This window comes from Ambystoma mexicanum, chromosome 11, assembly GCF_040938575.1.
Source record: "Ambystoma mexicanum isolate Mex_15411 chromosome 11, UKY_AmexF1_1, whole genome shotgun sequence".
NCBI classification, from domain to species: domain Eukaryota; kingdom Metazoa; phylum Chordata; class Amphibia; order Caudata; family Ambystomatidae; genus Ambystoma; species Ambystoma mexicanum.
In genome coordinates this window covers 51,923,233-51,943,666 of record NC_090934.1, presented here as the reverse complement: position 1 = coordinate 51,943,666, position 20,434 = coordinate 51,923,233, and the positions used below count along the sequence as shown (strand labels likewise).

The window sequence follows — 20,434 nt, the reverse complement described above, 5'->3', positions numbered from 1 at the left end:
ATTATTATTACAACAAACCGTTCTAGCAACACTACAAAATACAAGCCACCCTGTAAAGGAACTCAGGGGACATTTTCACGAAGGAAAGGGGATGCACTCTGGATACTGACAGGAGATAGGTTGGTAAAGCAATCAGTCTTAACTGTTCAAGGTTATTTAGTTTCAGCAACAAGGGAGCAAGGGGTCGTAAATGTCACCGGGGCCTTCGGAGAAGGACCAGGGAGACAAAACCACAATGTACCTGGTGCTTGAGATGATCTTGATGCTCGACACCGTCGAGTCAGTTCCAAGATGCTTTGCAGCTCCTGTGACAGGGTTCAAGACAGGAGACAGCGGCGGGTATCAGGCGGCAGGCAGCTCAGCAACAGAGGCTGGACGGACAGCTGCAGGCTGGCCATGGTAGCTAGGGTCAAGGATCGACTCTGTGCTGGTTGGGGGATCTGTAACACTGGTTGAGGCATCTCGGACAGCTTTAGTGACTGCAGCGGGACAACAGAGCAGTCGGGCGCGGTTCAAGGGCTAGACCTCCTCCAAAAAGGTCCTAAAATGATGGACGCTGGTTGATGCTTGTTGTGGCACTCCTCCAAGCTTCTACGCTGGCCTTGTGTCATCCTTTAAGGCAGACGGCCATAAACCGAGGAAAATGTTTGCAGGAAATGGCCTTGTCCTTTGGTCAGAGACTCTCTGGCACTTCCCACCTAGGCAGCTTGCTGTGAGAACCTAGCAGGGCACGCTGTGTGCTGGCTGGGTACTGGTTCTGGAGCTGCTGGACAGATCCTCTGAGTTCGGTATCTCCCTATCCCTGTGCAGGCTAAGCCTATCTTAAAGAACCAATTTGGGGTCCCCACCAACACTCTTCTGTTATGCGTGAGGCCAGGAACAGAGTGCTTTGCAATAGGAAAGATAAGAGGTGACAACATGTACTCCCCCCAAGTCCCACCCATCTTCCTGTCTGTTGTAGATCAAAGTGTCTCTCTGGTTACATGAGCCCTCTGTGGCTCTTGATCAAAGCACAGGTCTCCCTTTAGGTTTGAGGTGAGAACAGACCTCATCCCTCTGAAAGGAAGTTTGCCTACTGTAAACAGTTGACACAGACATGACATTCACTGCTCTTAGTACAGAGGGGAGGGAGACAGCTTCAAGGTGACACATTGTATATGAAAGAGGTGTTAGTTTTCCTGCCCATTAAGTTCTGTGATCAGGCCTGCTTCAATTAACTCATTAGTATGCACCGCCACCACACAGAGCTTAAGACAATAGAACAAGGCGGATCCATGGAGCCTTTGATATTTAATTAGGCTGGCCATGGGCGGAGGAAGGTTCTGCTCTCTGGATGTTTTGTGCACCCCCGCGCTGTCACCTGTCAAATAAATGTGACAGGGAGGACTGTGTCCCCAAGAGTACACTGGACTATGTGTTTGTTGTGCGGTGAGCATTAGAAAATGTGTGCGGATTAGCCCCACACATTTTAAGAGGTTGATCTCCCATCATTCCATTTCCTAAAAAATATTTTTTTTTTAGAAAGCTGAGGCGAGCGCACACTCTGTGCGGATGGTCAAATCCTTAACACTTCCCGTCGAACACCCCTTGATTTTCAAAAGCTGCTTCAATGACCTTGCTTCATCCCTGACCCCATGTTCTGATCTACTTTGATGTGGTTGTGCGCTGGTGAAGGGGCACCAGCTACAGAATAATTATGCTGCTGATTTGTATCACATGTGAAAAAGTTAAGTTGCCGGTCGGAGGTCTTTACATTTATAAAACAAGCAATGGCAATGGAAATAGTTTGGACTTTGGTGTAGACATGGGAAAGGCACTTGCCAAGCACTGTCATACTTTTATCAACTGGCTATTTATGGTTGCAGGTGCAAAATGGTGCGAGTACCTGGGCATCTAATAGCAAAGCCTAGTAAATGCCTATTATACACAAGCCAAAACCGTTGGCTTTGCCAATGCTTGTTTTTAAAATAACTTCGGTGAATGACATGCATTGTGCATCTAAAATGTAATTGCTGAAGGCAGCTCTGGTTTAGACATTTCTTTTTGCACCCGTTGTAAATTTACAGCACCATTTAAGTCATTAACTCGCAGAAGACTGCTTTGGAAAACAACATCGTCAACAACTTTGAGTGCAAAGTTTGATGGTGCAGCTTGATAAAAGCTACCTCAAAGAGATCCCAAGAGGAGGCGTTTCGGGCAAGTAGAGCAGGAACTCTGTGGCAATGGCCCTAGCGATTAGCAGGGCCATGGGCAGTCAGAGGGCAAATCAAATAACGCATAAAAGCTTTGTGTCCCTCCTCGTATGCTATTTCTCCCCATGTGTACTGTAATGCAACAGGTTCAGCTATTGGTGGCGCTAAAGCAACAACTAATAGCCCAAACTAAAAATAGCTCTAAATTCACACTAATGATGTGACCAGAATTGTTCGCTGCACTAAAATAAGGGGCAAGAAAAACGAAAAGTTCTCATCTATAAAAGTTTTACAGTGCTTACGGTAAAAATGTACAAACACAATGGGACACCCCCTTCCCCCGGGTGCCACCAATCATTAAAGTGGTTGGTTTTGGAGTCATTTTAGCACCACAGGTAGCTCCTGTGCAACCTGTGATGCACACATTAATCTTTTGGAACATTTGCGCATTTGTGGTTGCGTTAAACAATGCTTCAGCTTCAGATTGGGGCAAAGTTGAAAAGTTAAATAGTTTGCAAGAGAACTTTATAGAAAAGCATCCCTGGTCAACTTGTGTTCCTGGAAGATTGGCACCCTTGCTGCTGCAGTTCCCTGCGCCTAGGCCTGGTGGCAAAACACCAGCTGTCTGCAGTCAACATTTCATTTATTTATTTGAATTTTTGTTTAGCGCTGGCCCTACCCAGAGTGTCTCAGAGTTCCTTTCATGGTTTATATATTGAAATGGTTGGAGTTGAAAAAAAGAAGTTGCAAAATGTTTTCAGGAAAGGCTTGGAAGATTAGGATAGACACGTGAGAGCAGTGGCGGAGGGCACAGCTATGTGAGGGAAAGTCGGTCTGTTTTGAGGCTCTTTCTGAAAGTGGTGATGGAGAATGCAGTGCGTATTTGGAGAGGTAGGCTGTCCCATGCTCTGCGCGCCCAGTTGGTAAATGCTGTTGTGTGAGTTTGCAGAGTGGTATATGTAGAAAGTGCTGGCTGCATTGTCTAGTGTTTTTGTGAGTTCTGGGTTTTGTTTGTCATTCAAGTAAGCTGGAGTTTGAGGTGGACGACTTCAAATACAATGTGCAGTCCTTTGAAGGCAATTCTCTGGAGTACAGGGAGCAAGTTGAGCGGAGCAAGAGTGTGGGCCGGGGGTGATGTGTGAATGTTTGGTTAGGTGGAGGATAAGTCTGGCTGCTGCGTTTTGTATGGCTTATGGGGTTGTGGGGGTCAAGGGTTCTGTTGGGAAGTCCAGTGAGTAGAGCATTTGCGTAGTCCAGCTTAGAGAGAACCAGTGCCGGAACAGCAGAACGAGGGCCTCATTATGAAGTTGGTGGTAACTCGCCGGTGCGACCAACGGGTTGCGGCCGACCCCCGAAACACTGTTTCCCGCACACGACTTCCCAGAGGCCACTAAGACAGTACAACCCCTGCAGCGAGGGGAAGTCAGGTGTCGGATTTGGTAAGTCCCCATTCCCATGGAGACCTGGGACTCTGAAGCACCAGCACTGTTGCGAATGGTGCTTGCGTGACAACTGGGGCTGTAGCAGCACAACGGCCCCTCTCTGCAGGCAGACTTTTAGTGTGGCAGCAGGAATTAGGGGTGTCAGGCAGTGGAGGTCATCATAGATGTGAAGAGTAGTGATCTCAGTGCTGTGTCCAGGTCGAAAGCCAGATTGGAAGGGATCAAGTAGGTTGTTTGTGGTGATGTGTTGCACTTGGGAAGGGTAGTAATGGGGCAGTCGCCTTCAAGGAGCGTGGTGTCAAGGGATGTTTTTTGAGAAGTGAAAATTGACCCGTTTGGAGTGCACAGTACCATGCGAGACACAGGAGTTGATGATGCTGAGCCAGTGGGGAACTAGGGTGGTGGTGCCAGTTGAGGTTGGCATGCACCATCTAGGAAATCTGGAGGTTTTGTTTTGGCAGCAAGGTTGTTGATGGGGTGGAAGGTGTCCCATGTGTTGGAATGTTTGGGAGTGGAGGGTGTGAGTGGTAGAGCTGGGGGAGGGCTGTCCTGATGTGTATTTTGGAGCTGAAGTAGTTCATGAGGGAATTGAATTCTGCAGTGGAAGGTGGTTTAGATATGGATTGGACGATGTTGAATAGTTTCTGGGTACGATTGGTGGCTGATGCTCTTGGAGGTAATGGGTGGCTTTGGCATTGCGGATGGCTGGTTTGTATTTGTTGTGGCAGTGTCGGAGTGGTGTCCTGGATGAGGGGCATGTTTTTTTTTGCCAGGCTATTTTTAGGCATCTGGCTTCCCACGAGAGGAGGGAACTGTTGAATCATGGTTTTTCAAGGGGACAAGCCTTGCCTTGTCTGATCTGGAGACATGTGCGACTGTTCACTGGGATTAGGAGCATCAACCATCAAGGGAGGTGTAAGCCTCCCTCCGACCTGCAGTGGTGGTGGTAATTCCTGTCTAGCAGCAGCAGGCAACAATGCTGGGGATGGTTGGGACCAGTGTCGAATCCCGACTGTAGGTCGAGGTCCTATGGAACAGAAGCAACAGCAGGTATGGCACCAAGCCACTTGAAGGGGTGAGGAGAGTTCAAACGCATCCTTGGCACAGGGGAGAGGAGGTGGTGGGCATCACAGACCAGATGCACCCAGAGATCAAGCTGCTCTTCAGGACTCAGCAGTTTCCTGTAATTATCGATACAGTCTCCGCTGTCCCAGACTCCTATGTAACCTCCCCCATAAAGATGCACTCGAGAAGGTCCCACAGAGGGCTTTACCATCTGTCCTCTGCAGCTTCTTCCAGAACATCTGTGGCACTTCATATTGGGTGCTGGTGCTGCATAGTCCTCAGACTTACCAAGGTCAGTAGAAAGCTTCCAGTAACTATGGTGAGTTTGGACAGACACAGGCAGGAGCAGCATTCTGCATTCGTTCAAAACCCAGGAAATGCAGACTAACCCACGCCAGGCATGATCCCTTAAGCTTGGTCAAACTCGTTCCTCTGGCACCACGTCAACTATTCAACTATCAGCACAGTGGGTGTGTGCTCGCCTGGGCTTTTTTTTAATTTAAAATGAAATTGCGTGATGGTAGAGCAACCTCCAGAAAATGTGTGGGGCTGATCCGCACACATTTTCCTATGATCACTGCACAACATCCACATAGACCTTTTTATCCTGGGTGGACACATCCAACAGGCATGAACCCCCCTGTCATATTTAGTTGGGATATGGCAGCCAAGAGTACATCAAGATTTCCCAGAAGGGGGGAGAGCAAAACCTTCTTCCTGCCATGGGCAGCCTAATTAACTCCCAAAGGCTCCATGGACCCGTCCTTCCCTTTGTTAGCTGCTGGTGGCAGCTTTGCATACTAATCAGAGTTAATTCAAGCACTCCTACGGGAGACCTGGCCACAGGACTAACAAAATACAGGAAAACCCCAACAACATTTGATTGGAATTTTGTCAACCTGAGGACAACTCCCACCTCTCAGAATCAAGGGCAGTGACCGGTCATGTCTGGGACTATATGTTTACAGTAGGCAACCCCTACAGAGGCACCCCATTCAGAAGGTATGAGTATATGGATTGATGGAGACAGAAAGTCTGTCCTCGCCTCAGTTTCAAGGGAGACCTGCCACTGCTTTAATCACTAACCACAGAGTGCTCAGGTTCTCAGAGAGATACTTTGAATTGCAACAGACAGGAAGATGGGTGCTTCTTAGTATTATATATGTTGTCATCCATTTACCTTTTATTTTGCAAAGCACTCGTTATGACCTCAAGCATAGAGGAGATTGTTGGTGGGGACCCAGCATTTGTTAATTAAGATAGGCTTAGCCTGCACCAATCACTGTGGCCCATTTGGCTTTAAAGGAGGGTTGATACCCTCTTTTGGGCAGATCATCCGAAGACTTTGCAGGGAGTAGCAAGAATAACTCAGCATTGGACCCTGGCTGAAGGTACAGTCTGCCTTACAGCTTCTTCCAGTAAAGGAAGGCCAGGTCCTCCAAGAGGGAAGCAAGATCCCTCCCATAAACATCTCCCAGGGAACAGAGGGAGGTACTGAATCCAGAGGACCCTCAAGCAGCTCCGGAACCAGTACCCAGCCAGCACATAGCATGCCCTGCTAGACTCTGCAGCAAGCTTCCAGTGGGAAGTGCCAGAGAGTCTCTGAACCAAACCAAGGACAAGGCAGCTGCCTGTAACACTCTCCTCAGCATTGGGCCATCTGCCTTAAATGACGACACGCCCAGTGAAGTTAGGAGGAGTTCATCGACAAGCATCTACCAATGTCTGCCTTACAGGACATTTTTGAGCTAATCAAGACCTTCAAGCTGCAACTGACTGCACCGCTTACTGTTACGTCGCAGTCGCCAACGCCATCCGAGACACCTCGACCAGTGCTTTCGATCCACCGGCCAACACTGAGACAATTCCTGACCCCAAACCACTATGTAGGCCAGCCTGCAGCCGTCCGTCCAGCCTTGCCGAAGTGCCTGCTGCTTCATACCCACAGTGGTCTCCCATCTTGAACTCTGACACAGAAGCTACAAATCACCCTGAAACCAACTTGATCCTGTCCAGCACCAAAAACTACAAGCACAAGGTACATTGTGGTTCTTTCACCCTGGTCTTTCTCCGAAGGCCACTAGTGACATTTTACAACCCTTTGCTCCCTTTGTGTTGAAACCAAGTATCCTTGAACTATTGTGATTGGATACTGACAGGAGGGGTAGTCGGTAAAGTAATTAGAGTGCATGACGTTGCCTTATTTGAAACTGTTTGTCCTCTGCATTCCTTTACACAGTGGGTTGTATTTTGTAGTGTGCTAGAACTGTTTGTTGTGATAATAACAAACGAGATGTATTTATACAACCTTGACTGGCCAGTCCCTATTATCATTAGGTAAATTATTGTATTTTTGCTGTGTTGCAACTAACCAACAATTCATGACCTTGCAAAGATGAGCCTGCCGTTCCGTCCACGTTACCAAAATTGGGCAAGGAGGTTTATAATTTGCTTGTGTTTCCAATCTTTTCGACTCTCTTCTGGTGTACTGGAGGTGTGGGGCTGATTGGTGGTTTAGAAACCAATATTCATCCCTGGACCACTGGTGGCCCAGAAGTTGATTCATCACATCACATTAAAAATAGATTTTCACTATTCTAGAAAACACTAGAGGGAATATAGTTTTTACTTGCTAAATCTTGTATTCTTCCTTTAATCCACAGATTTGCTAACCCTTCCTCTCTCCTTCTGTTGTTCATGTCCCGGCACCAGAGAACTGACTCCTTCATATTCACAGGTCTTCATCCTGAACTCACTCCTTCCGGCTTCATATTCACAAGTCTTCATCCTGAACTCACTCCTTCCCGCTTCATATTCACAGGTCTTCATCCTGAACTCACGCCTTCCGACTTCGTATTCACGGTCTTCATCCTGAACTCACTCCTTCTGGCTTCATATTCACAGGTCTTCATCCTGAACTCACTCCTTCCGGCTTCATATTCACAGGTCTTCATCCTGAACTCACGCCTTCTGGCTTCATATTCACAGGTCTTCATCCTGAACTCACGCCTTCCGGCTTCATATTCACGGTCTTCATCCTGAACTCACGCCTTCCGGCTTCGTATTCACGGGTCTTCATCCTGAACTCACTCCTTCTGGCTTCATATTCACAGGTCTTCATCCTGAACTCACTCCTTCCGGCTTCGTATTCACAGGTCTTCATCCTGAACTCACGCCTTCTGGCTTCGTATTCACAGGTCTTCATCTTGAACTCACGCCTTCCGGCTTCATATTCACAGGTCTTCATCCTGAACTCACGCCTTCCGGCTTCGTATTCACAGGTCTTCATCCTGAACTCACTCCTTCCAGCTTCATATTCACAGATCTTCATCCTGAACTCACTCCTTCCGGATTCATATTCACAGGTCTTCATCCTGAACTCACTCCTTCCGGCTTCATATTCACAGGTCTTCGTCCTGAAGCCCATGTCGGTTCCTTAGGCCTTCGGTTGTACTCTCAAAGACCTACCGTCTTCGCACTCCCTATGTCACTCAATCCCACTTTCATTTTTCAATGGTTCCCATAAAGAACCTGGAAATGCTTGCGACCAGCCTAGCCTCTCCGCGTTCCCTCGGTAGGCTGCTCTTCCCTCTCTGAATATCGCATCTTCACAATACAATGTCCACGACACGCGTGCACTCATGCGTTCAGGTCATTGCCACTCGGCACAGAGACATCAGCAGGCTTCCTTTCTATGCAAGCTCTGGTCACCATGACCTGGTCTTTTCTCTGGTTTTACCGCTGCCCTTAATGAAAGGCGCCCCCATACACATAGAGGTCCTTCTTTTGTGCCAGCAGGGGGAACACAAAGCTACTAGTGCTGGATGCAGGAAGTAGAGTGCAACACAATGGCCCAAACGCTGGCACTGCTGCAGTTGAGCGGTTCCTGCGGTCCCCGCATTTCATGGAGGCGTCCGCCATGACAAGTGGGACTTTTCAGCAGTAAACAGCAAGTGTCTGCTGACAGGTAGTCATTCATCATCTTCACTGCCATCCTCGGGCTTCATCAAAGCTCCCAGCATTTCCAAAGCAATAAAGCAAGGAGGGTATTCAGAATATGGAACAAGGAATGTCTTCAAAGAGGGGACAGCACTTGATTTTGAACATAAATTTAAATAAAAATAAAACAAAGAAACAAAAAAAGTGACTTGGTTGTCTGGATTTACAAGCAGCCTGCTTTAAAGACTGTCACTAGGAGCCGTTTAAACGCTGTGAAATACTCATGGCCCATAAAAGGCCGATCGCTCAAATAAAGTGGCCCTTTTGCAATTGATGAGTGCCCATAATGTGAGGTGCGAAGGCTGGACTCGAGGCCTCAGCAGCGCTGTGTAGAGCCAATGAGCACACGTGGCCTTCCTCTCCAAAAGGTCACTTAATGTAACCACCTCTCCTCTCTTTTACTGGACTTTTGTTTTCTGGTCTCCATCTTTAGGCCCTCTTCCTTTGCCGTCACCCTCTGTGAGAAACTCGGGGGTAAAAATCACCTCCTCGCTCTCAATGGATGGACGAACAGGTGGCCGCTGTTCGTAAAACCGGTCATTTCAAGCTTCGTACTTTGCAGAAAGTTCTTCCGTTTATTCCAGCAAACTGTCTGGCCCCTGTGGTGGCGGCACTTAGGTACAATTGATTACTGCAACTCGCTTTACCTGGAACAACCCCGTTTTCTTATTAACCGGCTTCAACTTCTTTACTGAGACAGCTTCACTGGCTGCTGGTGGAGAAACGGATTCTCTTCAAGGCCATGTGTATTGTCCACCGTGCATTTTATGGATCAGGGGTGGAGTACTTACAGGCAAAGTTTCTGCGCTATGTTCCTGCTCGTTGTCTCCATTCTCAGGCTACTCTTAAAGTGCTGGTGCCCGTGTCACTCTCGTATGGACGGTCGTGCCTTGTCGGTGGCTGCCGCTATGGCTTGGAACACTCTGCCTCTCTCTCTCCGTGCAACAGCCGACCACTTTAGATTTCGACGGTCACTGAAAACCCTTTTATTCTAATTTCCTTATGGAAACTCTGCTTCTAGCGCCAAGGTGCCTTCGGGCGTATGCGCACATAACATAATGTGCAGTATTAAAAGCAAGGGTTCTAGTAGGGAGTGTAGGATCAGGCGACCGAATGAAACTGGACAGGTGCCTCATCGAGGTTCGTGATACTACCTATTGCAAGGTCTTCACCACCACAATGACGACAAATCAACAAACCACACTGCATCGCCCCCAATAGCACATGGAGGCTACCAACCCAAAAAACACCTACGCTCAGTGAACAGTGTCAATGAAACTGAAGCTGCCAACAGCACATCACAGCTCTCTTGCTCTTTTCTCCATTCAGTCCCAGTAATGTATCCACCTTCCCCTTTGATCTACAGATCCACCTAAGTGCCTGTGTGGTAACAGAGCACTGTATAAAAGACTTGCACATAACACCTTCTTGAACTCCTTCACCAACCTTACCTATAAGAATCCTACATTTCCATACTCCTATCCTCAAGACCTTAGTCAATACCAAGGTGCCACCTAGGGTCCTTGCATTCCTGCAACAGATCCCAAGCCACATACTAGAAGTCCCTCCTCGCCTCATGTGGTAGGCTGAACATGTGCATTCCCCAGTTCCAGCCTGGCTAGATTCAAACCATCTAAAACCCAAGTACCAAAAAATGAGGATCTCGGTTAGATGTAAGCACTGAGTGAACCTCTCCTTCATGTAATGACTGCAACAGCTGGTACATGAATTTAAAAACCACAACAACAAAAAAGGTTACCTACCAAAGGCCAAAAGGAATAAAGTTAAAACAAAGTCATAATCTGGGGTCAAAACTTCAATAATTGTTGCTATGGAGGTGAGAAAATTGACATTGCAAATAAACCCAGTACACAGCAACGATTGATGCTTTGGGGCTACACTTGTGATCGAATTAAACAGAGACCTGAGCGCTCCCCAGTTCAACACAGGTCCAGAAGTAGTCACCCGAGACACCAGGAACTAGACGGGCAACTCTAAAGATGGCAGCCCATCCAGCTCCAGGGATGGTAGACCTTCTGCTCGTTGGTTGCCCAGCTGAGCTAGAATTGAATTCAAAGCCGTGTTGGATTTCGAAGCGTTAAGGAAGAACTTCCTACTAGTTCTTTAGTGACGCAGAGGAGGCCTAGACTAATTTGATGTTCATTGAAGATGCTTCAGCGCGAGATGAACTACAGCCTAAGCTGCGGATCGTCTGTTCCTCTAGAGACTAGAGTAAGTACCAGATTTCAGTTGCTTCATCTTGAAATCCTCATCTAGATATTGGAATATGATGGGCCTCTGATCCTAAACACCTACAGTAGCTCTGCACGCAGTAATATATATGTAATCCCATGATTCTGTTTTTTTAAATATATATATATATATATTTTTTTTTTACACCTAGACTTCTCCCCCTTCTTTCCTAGAATGTGTTTGTCTTCCATGTCCTCTACATGCCCCTAAAGCATGAAATATGTTCCCTCCCCATCTAGTCTATACCTATAGACCTTGGAACGCGTTTCCTCCCAATCATATATATTACAGGGCGGTGGATGCCACCCTATAGTTAAGGTGAGTAGAGATTTCCATAAGAAATCAGAACAATTAATTGCTAATAACTTGACTCATGCAACACATTTGACTGAAATGTTGTAGAACATTTTAAACGCCCAGGATACCCTAGACCGGAAAGTTTGGGACACATTTAAAAAAAAAGAAATCAAAAAATGATTAAGAAAATAACAAAAAGCACCCGGCTACTCCCCATTCATTTTCCCATAGTCAAACTTTTGCTCAATGGCAGAGCTCAAACCGGTGGATGGACTTGAACCAGGTCCAAAACAACTTGGGCAAAAAGCGTTGCCGTGAAATCCTTTTGTGGTTTGGAGTTATTCTGTTCAGTAGTTTTTTTAATTATCTAACAGAGATGTGGGCTTCCTCCTTCACCCAAAAATGATAGTAATTTCCCCATGATGCATTGTGGCAGAGAGTCTTTGCAGAAATGAAATAGCCATCATCTTTTCCCCCCCTCTCGATACAAGAGATAATCGAGGGTATATGCCATTAGGCAAGCAGTGGGGGAGGGTGACACCAACATTTGGGAGTTGGAGGTGGGCTAGGGACAGACTGCAACACAAAGCTTTCCCATAACCTCAGGTATTAAAGGGATAACCACGGCTACCTGACTTCACTAATGCAACTGGCCAGTGGCACCAAAAAATATACAATGGGCATGAAATAACATTATGGTATAACGAAATCCTTCAAATTTAAGGAACAAAACTAATTTAAGTGCAGTTAAGGTGAGTAAACAACGCAACAAAACCCCTTCAAATTCAATGCGTTGGAAAACTCAGGCCCAGCCTAACTCTGCGTGTTCCCATTGCAAATCCCGAGAGCACACATTATAAGAGAAGGAATTTACAATGCCACACAAAATGGCTGTATGGTGGGATATGGCATTATGTGGGAGATCAAAGGGAAAGCGCAGAGTTAAGCCAGCCTGGGGTTTCCCAATGCGCTAAATTTCAAGAGTTTTGTTGTGTTACATTTACTCGCCTTTACTGCACTTCGACTGCATTTTCCTACTTTAAAATATATACATTGTGGAACGCATTTCATCCCTACAGCCATGGGCCATGGAATGTGTTCCCTCTCAATCCCATCTATATAGGCCTTGGAACGTGTCCAGCTCCGCCCCAAATCCTATAGATAGGATCCTGGAACGCACGCTCGTCCTATCCGTTCAATACCCATACACCGCGGAATACAGTTTCTTCCTATCCTAACTATATAGATCGTGGAACATGTTACTTCCGTATCGGGTCTATACCCAGAGACGGCGGGTTGCGTTCTCTCCATCGTTTCGGCCCTCTAGCTCGGCTTTGTCCTTACTAGCTCAGGAAACATGTTCTGCTATTTCCCTAAATAACAGGATGTGCGCTTCCCTACCTGTACATTAAGGAATGTGCTTAAGCCCATGTTTCGTTTCTGCCTCTAGCTCATAAAGAACATTTGCACCGTCTTGTACACCCCCCACCCTCCATTTGTGGCATGTATTCCCTTCCCATCTTGCTAGATCATGCAATGCTCCAACTACATATTTCATCTGGGTGCATGCAGCAATCTTGCGCGGGCTGAAAAAGCTTGTAATCACGTTCTGCGCACCAGGCACTTTCGGCAAGGTAACAGCTTCATTATCCGGGCAATGTCCCCAGTCGATGTTCCATGCCGCATAGGAATTGGCGTGTCCCATGGAGACTCACAGAACTAGCTTCTGGGAGGACTTCGGCTTCCAGGGGCCTCTGCGTTGGCATGTGGGGCATAATGCCGTCATTCATGGCCATGACGCTATCCAGAATCAATGCGCTTCTGCAGTTCCCCTAGCATACGATAAGAGAAGCGGGTCCCCGCAGCAGAGCGCTCAACTGTATTTCAGCCCTGCGATGAGATTCTGTGCGTTTTTCATTGGTTTCCTGGATTTGGCTTCTTATATCTGCTTTTCTTCTGGACCTGCCTTGGATTACCCTTGCTTGGTTATTTATTTCATCGTTCTTTTATAAACGTGCTTAATGCCAGCGAGTGGTTTCTGAGCGCGGGATCGGGATTCAAACCTGTGTTGCGCTACGTTGTATTGCTTCCAAGAAAAACACATTGCCCCTGAGCTATGCTTCCTCCTTGTACTTTTGTTTGTGTATGGAACTTGGAACTACTGTTTTTTTGGACTTTGCTTGGCTAATTGGATTGTTCTTGGATCTCCCCTGGATACGGCGGATTTGGTACTTCGTGAGACTTTATTTCTCTCTTCCTGCTTGCTGTATGGATCATTGGAACCTGGCACTTTTTTCCTCTTTTCCCCTAGTTTGTGTCCTCGTGCCGCCCGGGTATAGAGCCCTGTGCTTTGTCTTCCCGTTTGACTGTTTACATCAGCAGGCAACTAAAGGCAGGCGGTGCCTCCGATCCATGGGCATTGTCAACTCTGGTAGCTGGTTTGTCTTCTTCTATAGGTTCATCGGCTTTCGTCAGACCAATCACAGGTTGGAGGGGAGGGGCTTCTGTACGCGTCATGCTAATGACGCTCCTCTGTATCCTTCCTCCCCTATAGAGGACGTGTTCTTTCTGCTGCCTTTTTGCCTGAGCCCCTGGACTTTTGCTTGTTTATCTACAATCGCGGGCTGCACTCTCAGGACGAAAGTCTCCCTCATAAGGAGACCCGTTATCTCACAGCGAATGGACTGTTGAGAGAAGGGTTCTTGACACTTTCTCCCAAGAATAGTTTTTTTTTTAAAGAGTATGTCAAAAACATTGATTAGGAGAAATTCATTTTATAAACAAAATTTACATTTGACAAACGACTCATTTTCACTGCAAGACTGGAATGTGTTTTTGAAAAGGGAAGTTTCGGACTGGATCCTGCATGTTCGACAGGCAGCCCTTTCTCATTGTTCTAACCAACTGCTTCTCTGAAACGAATGACGTCATTGCTGAATTCTAAGAGTTCTCATTAAAAGTTAACAAATGTTACCAAATGTCAAAAATGGTGAGAATGCAGCTCGTCATTTCATAAAAATTAGATGTGGAGCGACCATTGCAAAAAAGGCACCAGAATATTCGAAGTTTTCATAGTGTAGGTTTATAAATGGTGCTGCCAATGTTCATTTTTTGTGGCACGTACAAGTTCAGAGATTCAGTTTCACCGAAACATGTGCATTTCTATCATTCCTTTTTCGGGGTTTATCCCTTAACATTACCACACATGTCTATGCTGGTGAACTGGGGACTTCCAGCCCTTTAAGATGAGTAGCAATACCCTGGAGATGGATGGGGAGGCAGATTCTAATCAAACATCAATAATTCAGAAAACACAAATCGCTTGGCAAAACGTTTGTCTATTTTAATGTAAGTAAAAGAGGGAGTACAATGAACATCAGCAATTGCTTGATAAACATTTTTTAGACCAAATGTGTCATTACTGACGTGTAGACCTGTGTCATTACCAACGTCATCCTACGTGGCAAGTTTCTAAAACCTATCGGGAAGTGGGATTGGCTCCAAGTATAGATGTAATATCTGTAGAGGGTAACAGAGAGAAATAATTGGATAGTCAACAGGTGGGAAATCTAAGCCCTCCCTTCAAAATGGCCACTATGAACATCACTAAATGTACAATGTCCCATTGGCTACACAAATTATAGGACCCTCACTACGTGGATTCCTACAATTGGTTGGCTTCTAACTCCTGTCAATAACTTTCCACCTACGTGAGCAGCATGCAGACTGAACAACCAGGTGCGGGTGAGCTCATCTTTGCACCAGCTTCCCACCAATTAAAAGGACACTCCATCATCACCTCAATGGTTCAGTGTCAATTAGTGTTTGAAGTTGGCCTGGAGTCTAATCTTCTCTGGGATTTTTTTTAAGGAGTATGGGTACTGTCTGGCTTCCGTGCATAGGTGTGATCTCCTTGTGCATCCAACTTTCTTCCATCACATGACTGGACACCATGAATTGAGCCTTTTCCGTGTATTTAACTATATTTTCCAATAGTCCTCTGACACCTTTGTTTAAACATGACCTTCTTGAACAGGAGCTTCTGTTCTTTTAATTGTATCCAACGTCAGCTAATTTTAGTTCTGATAAGACCTTGGCTCTCTTGGCTCATCTAACTCCTTCGCTTAAATATATTCTGTTTAATTCAATCGCTTTTGTAACTGACACTGAATTCAAGGCCTTCCTCGTTGTCCAGGACTACTATATATGTAGTGGAACCTTCATTCTTTATTTAATCCATATGCATCTATGAGGTATATATGTATATGTTGGCGCTTGCTGCGATCTATTTACTATAAACATTTGGCTAGCTTCATGATTGCTTTGCTGCTTGTGTTTCATTGCATTTAAATTATCTAAATATCTTCATCACATTTGTGGCATAAGTTTCTTCATCTTGATCCCAAAATGCCACTTATCCTCAGTGTTACTTCATTCTTCATAAATCGTCTGCCTCTCAGGTCTGATTATCTTCCATCTATGGAATCAATTCAGTTTCGTATGACGTCACGATTCATCCTGGTCATTCAGTTTATTTGTTTCATCAGGTATCACATTCCAATGGCCATCATATTGTCTTGGATGTAGGTATGGTTTCCTTAATGGATACTTTACTTCTCATATTCTCTTAGGTATAGGGATTCTTATGGGTACTGCACAGAGTCGTTGCTCTTCTTCTTGCCTTCCGATTGGTGTAGTATATGTCTAGTATATGTCACATACTTTGGTTAATACTTCTCAGGTAATGTAGGCGGAGTATGGGGTGCTTGGCTCCTCTTCTACACTGGTCCAGCAGAGGCCATTATGTCTGGTAGATTGAATGAAGGAATAAACACCTGAACATTGCCAAAGAACGAGAGCAAACAATTACAGGCAACTTGATGCCCATGAAAACATGTATAGGAACACCGCTGCTTCACCAAACCAAAATTCTTGCGGGACAGAGCATCGGATCCAGAGTCTAGGGATAAGGAAACACAACTAACAAGCACAAGGAGAGAAATTAAAGATTGTCCGCTCAGATGGAGGTGAAACAGCAAAGGAGGGAGTACAATACCCCAGTCCAAACACACACAGCCATAGTGGTCTAGCAAATGAGAGTGGTGGCGACGGCGGAAGGTTCCAGAGGGCTACGGAGAAAGCACATGGGTTTCACGGGTGCCGGCTGCCTAGGCACCTCACAGTGGCTCCCTAACCTCTGCGGAAGAGGTACACGGGGCTGCGGAGGCTTGGAGGTCCGATTGAGGAACTGTCCCAGTGGAAGGGAGATCCTCTCAAGGGGGCAGATGTGTCTCCCAGGCTGCAGAAGTTCTTTACACCTCTTCACATGGTTCTGCTGTTTTGCACATTTCCAATGATCAAACACAGTTTCAGGCAACCGCTACGTGAATGTTCCACCAATTTTCACTCCACCTGCCCCAACAGACAGCTGTTCAAATGTCAGAGGTCCACAGATTAACACCCGGGGATCCTACCTGCCCCTTAGCAGTCAAAAGTCTCCTTTTCTGCATTTCTCAATGCTAGTCTAGATCCGTACCACCCAGCCCGCACCACTTGCTCTCCGTGGGGGGTCCACACTGGGTAACATGAGCACAGCCTGCATTGCATTAGCCAGTTTTCCAACTCTTCAAACATGGTCCCAAGCTTTGATCCACAGGCTCACCTCTACAAGTTCTCACGAATCTTCACATTCCAATCTGTTTTTGTGGATTTGTCGTCTACATAACACGTGATCCACTTTGGCAGCATCCAACTGCCACCCCACACGCCTGTGTCTTCGCAGAATTGGTCAGAGAAAACGGGGGATGGGGCAAGTGGTTTATTTGGAGATGGAGGCACTATGTAGACAGACACGACCATTCATTCAATGCAACAGGTGTTCTTAAGACCTGCAAAGGCCGTCACAGATGGAGAAACAACCAACCTATTTTGGTTGCACACCGATGACAACAAACAAATTAAATGCACCAACATTATTTCATGACTACTTCAAATGAGTTATAGATTGGAGTTTTTAAATCATCAGGAAATAAAAATAAAATCAGATAATTTAAGCATACATCAATACCAAAATCTGATGAGTTGGAATATATAATTTGTGATATTAATACACTATTGACAGTATAGTACTAAAAATTCATAACAGTCTCCCTTAAAGTACATTAATATTCCAGATCCAGGAGGTGCACAGTAAGGCACACTAGAGGGCTTGATGCATTCAGCTTAGTCCACGAGACCATGCTTATCATGGAATAACCATATGGAAGGTTCATTTATACAAATTCTAATTTTATATTCTATGATGTTGAGGTTTGAAAGATCTGTGTGTCCAACACAGAAACGTGAAACTCACGCAGCATGAACCTTTGCCCAAAATGAAAATGATATGACTGTCTCCGCACGATACTTAAATAAGATTTTTTTTGAAACATGGAATCACCATTTTTAACAGGAAAATTCATAAGAAAAGCATTACATGCAAATATAAATATTTTATTTAGATGATCTCATTTCAAGCCATGAAACTAATTAATTTCTAAAGTGTGTACACAAATATTGATCTTATTTGCAACCCTGAAGAAGCACACATCTAGCCACTATTAGCTACAGGTGGTGTGAAACATGTGTAGGCCAGGCTAAAAGTACACTATATACTACAAGTTTGCTTAAATCAAACTTAATTTATAATTTCATGTTTTAGAGTTGTAACTTTGGATATAGGTTATCCCGGGAGGCTGGATGGACACGAACGAAGCCGATTTGATTTTGTTTTTCAATGTAATTTCTTACTTCTTTGCCAATTACTTGCATAATTGCACTATGGCTGTAAAGCTCTACTGGTTCAAGTGTTGAGACTCCTTTTTTTCCCCAGCAGGACCTTGAAAAAACACGGCTACTAAGCACCAGTACTTTACACCAAACCGGCACTACAAAAGTTTATTAACATCTCAAAAATCTGAAGCATAGGATCATTTACAACAGTGATTCCTAACATGGATAAAGTTCAAGTGCCCTCAAAGTGCAAATAGTAAAAGGCTCATCGCAACACCATTTCTCAAGAGTCAATAGTAAATCCACCAATTGCTAAATCGCACCAAAATCGACACTGTAAAAAAACTCAATAGCATTCATTCCCAAACACTAATCACACTTGATCAAACCAATTCATAAATCCGACACAATTAACATTGTGTGCAAATAATACACATATTGTACATTTACTCATCTTAGTACTGGTTGACTTCAATTATTAAGACTCAACATCCATTTAAGTCATAACGCACTCCTCTTTCAGCCAACACCAAACTCCACAATCAGCTATTGAGCGAGACAAAAAAAAAAATACATAATATCGACATACCTGGTGTCTAAGCCTCCACAACACCCAGGAACTCTTGAGTACAGCTCAAGGCCATCACACACATCCATAAACTTACTTATAATGAAACCTAAAACACATTGCACTCCTTAATGACAAGATGAAGGATGTACCCATTATGGCCGGCTCCTTATTCTTCATGACAATATTGGTCTAAACCCACACTATGCTTCATGCATCCCAGCTAATGCGACAACCCATTCCTTATCTTATCTTCCCTTTCTCTTGTCACAGTTGTGTTCAGGTTCATGTCTGACTTTATCCTGCTGTTCCCAATGTCCACTTCCCTTTATCCACGTTTCCTTCTCAGCCCACAGACCACGGTCTGCGTCGCACGCTGGGTGGGGTCACAGTTCACCCACACGGACATGGTGGTGAGGTGCGCAGTATAAAAGCCAATTAACATAACATACTATCCTATAGGATATTACTAGCTGTAAATCTGCAAGTCTCAGCCATCAGCTAGCCTTGTGAAGAGAACTAAAGAACTGAGGGCAGTCACAAGTGGATCGCCTGGGCTGGAGTGAAACATATGGCCTGCATAAGCAGCTAATATGAGGTCGTGCTTCCCCGCCATTGCCCCCTCCCTGTCCGTGTCACTCATTTCCAAGCGGAACTAAAAACATTGAAGAAAGTTGACAATCGGCCTTGGTTCCCAGCCCAGCTGAAAACATAAAAAGCATACGTCATGTGTGACCATGTAAGGCTTTGGAGGCTCTGTAGAGCACTTGGATGAATTCTCAAAATGTTTCATCTCTCCAAAACCATCCTCTGCATTCCTAGAGGTGGCCCGCTCCACTCGATCAAATGCCCCCTAATCCCGAGGCTGTGCCAGCCGAGTTTATTCTGAACTCATCGGCCACGTCCATCAAATTATACAGCAAGCATGTGCTGGCCCAGCCGTGGCACCCCTTTATGAAGACCTCCTGGTCTAGGTTGGTGGGCCTAGCCAGCCCCCTTTTGCAGTCTTAGTGCCAGCCCCTTTGCACAGCTTGCCCTCCAGATTCAAGAGCGATCACTTGACCATTCGTGCAGATCAATGGTCCTTGCCAACCTTCTCTCAAATATCACAATCTTAGCCTCTGCAAAAGTGCGCCCATCCACATGGGACCCTAGGAATGCATTAAAGAGTTCTTCCGACAGTCTGACCAACATAGCGAGACCGCCTGGGCTTGGAGATTGGTGTTCTTGCATCTCGCCAAGGACTCTCATCAATGCCGCGCTAGTTGTGGGCACAGCACCTTTTCCACGCCCTTAATCTGCTTGGATAAGGTACCTTAACCAAAAAAATACAATTTCTCTGTAACTGCACATCAGATCCAATCAAATCATTATACAAAATGTCAGCAAAGTTCTCAACATCTTGCTTCAGTTTTCAATATCCCTTGCTCCTACGAAATGATAGTAGCTTCAGTCGTTTAAAAAAATAAAAAAATAAATGAGGCACTTAGGTAGACTGTTGGGGGTAGGACATGTGTTCTTCCTAACTAACCATACTGAGAACTCAGCAATCTGCGTACTCGTCCTCAAACTCTCTAACTGGTCTTCATTGCTCTGTCAAAGTCGCCCTGGGAGGATGTGAGGGGTGGCCGGGTATCGCACTTGGACAAACTGTTTGGGTTGGCCACTCATTGGTACTTGCAACAATTTGTAAGGGTTTAGCGCGAGCACACTACTTGTGAAGATTCCCCATGCTCTCCACCATGGAGAGAATCAAAAGTATAGATCTTGCATTTCTATGGGTAATTGGGGAAAGCTAACGTGCGTCGCCAACCATTTTTTTGCAGCCGCAAGAATAGACAGAGAAA

General features: G+C 45.5%; 1 protein-coding gene across 12 annotated transcripts in view; it reads right to left on the bottom strand.

Moving 5' to 3' along the window:
• The window catches only part of ADGRB2 (adhesion G protein-coupled receptor B2), a 1,170,899-nt gene that overhangs the window by 948,228 nt on the left and 202,237 nt on the right, over positions 1 to 20,434 (bottom strand). The gene's annotated exons all lie outside the window — the stretch shown is intronic.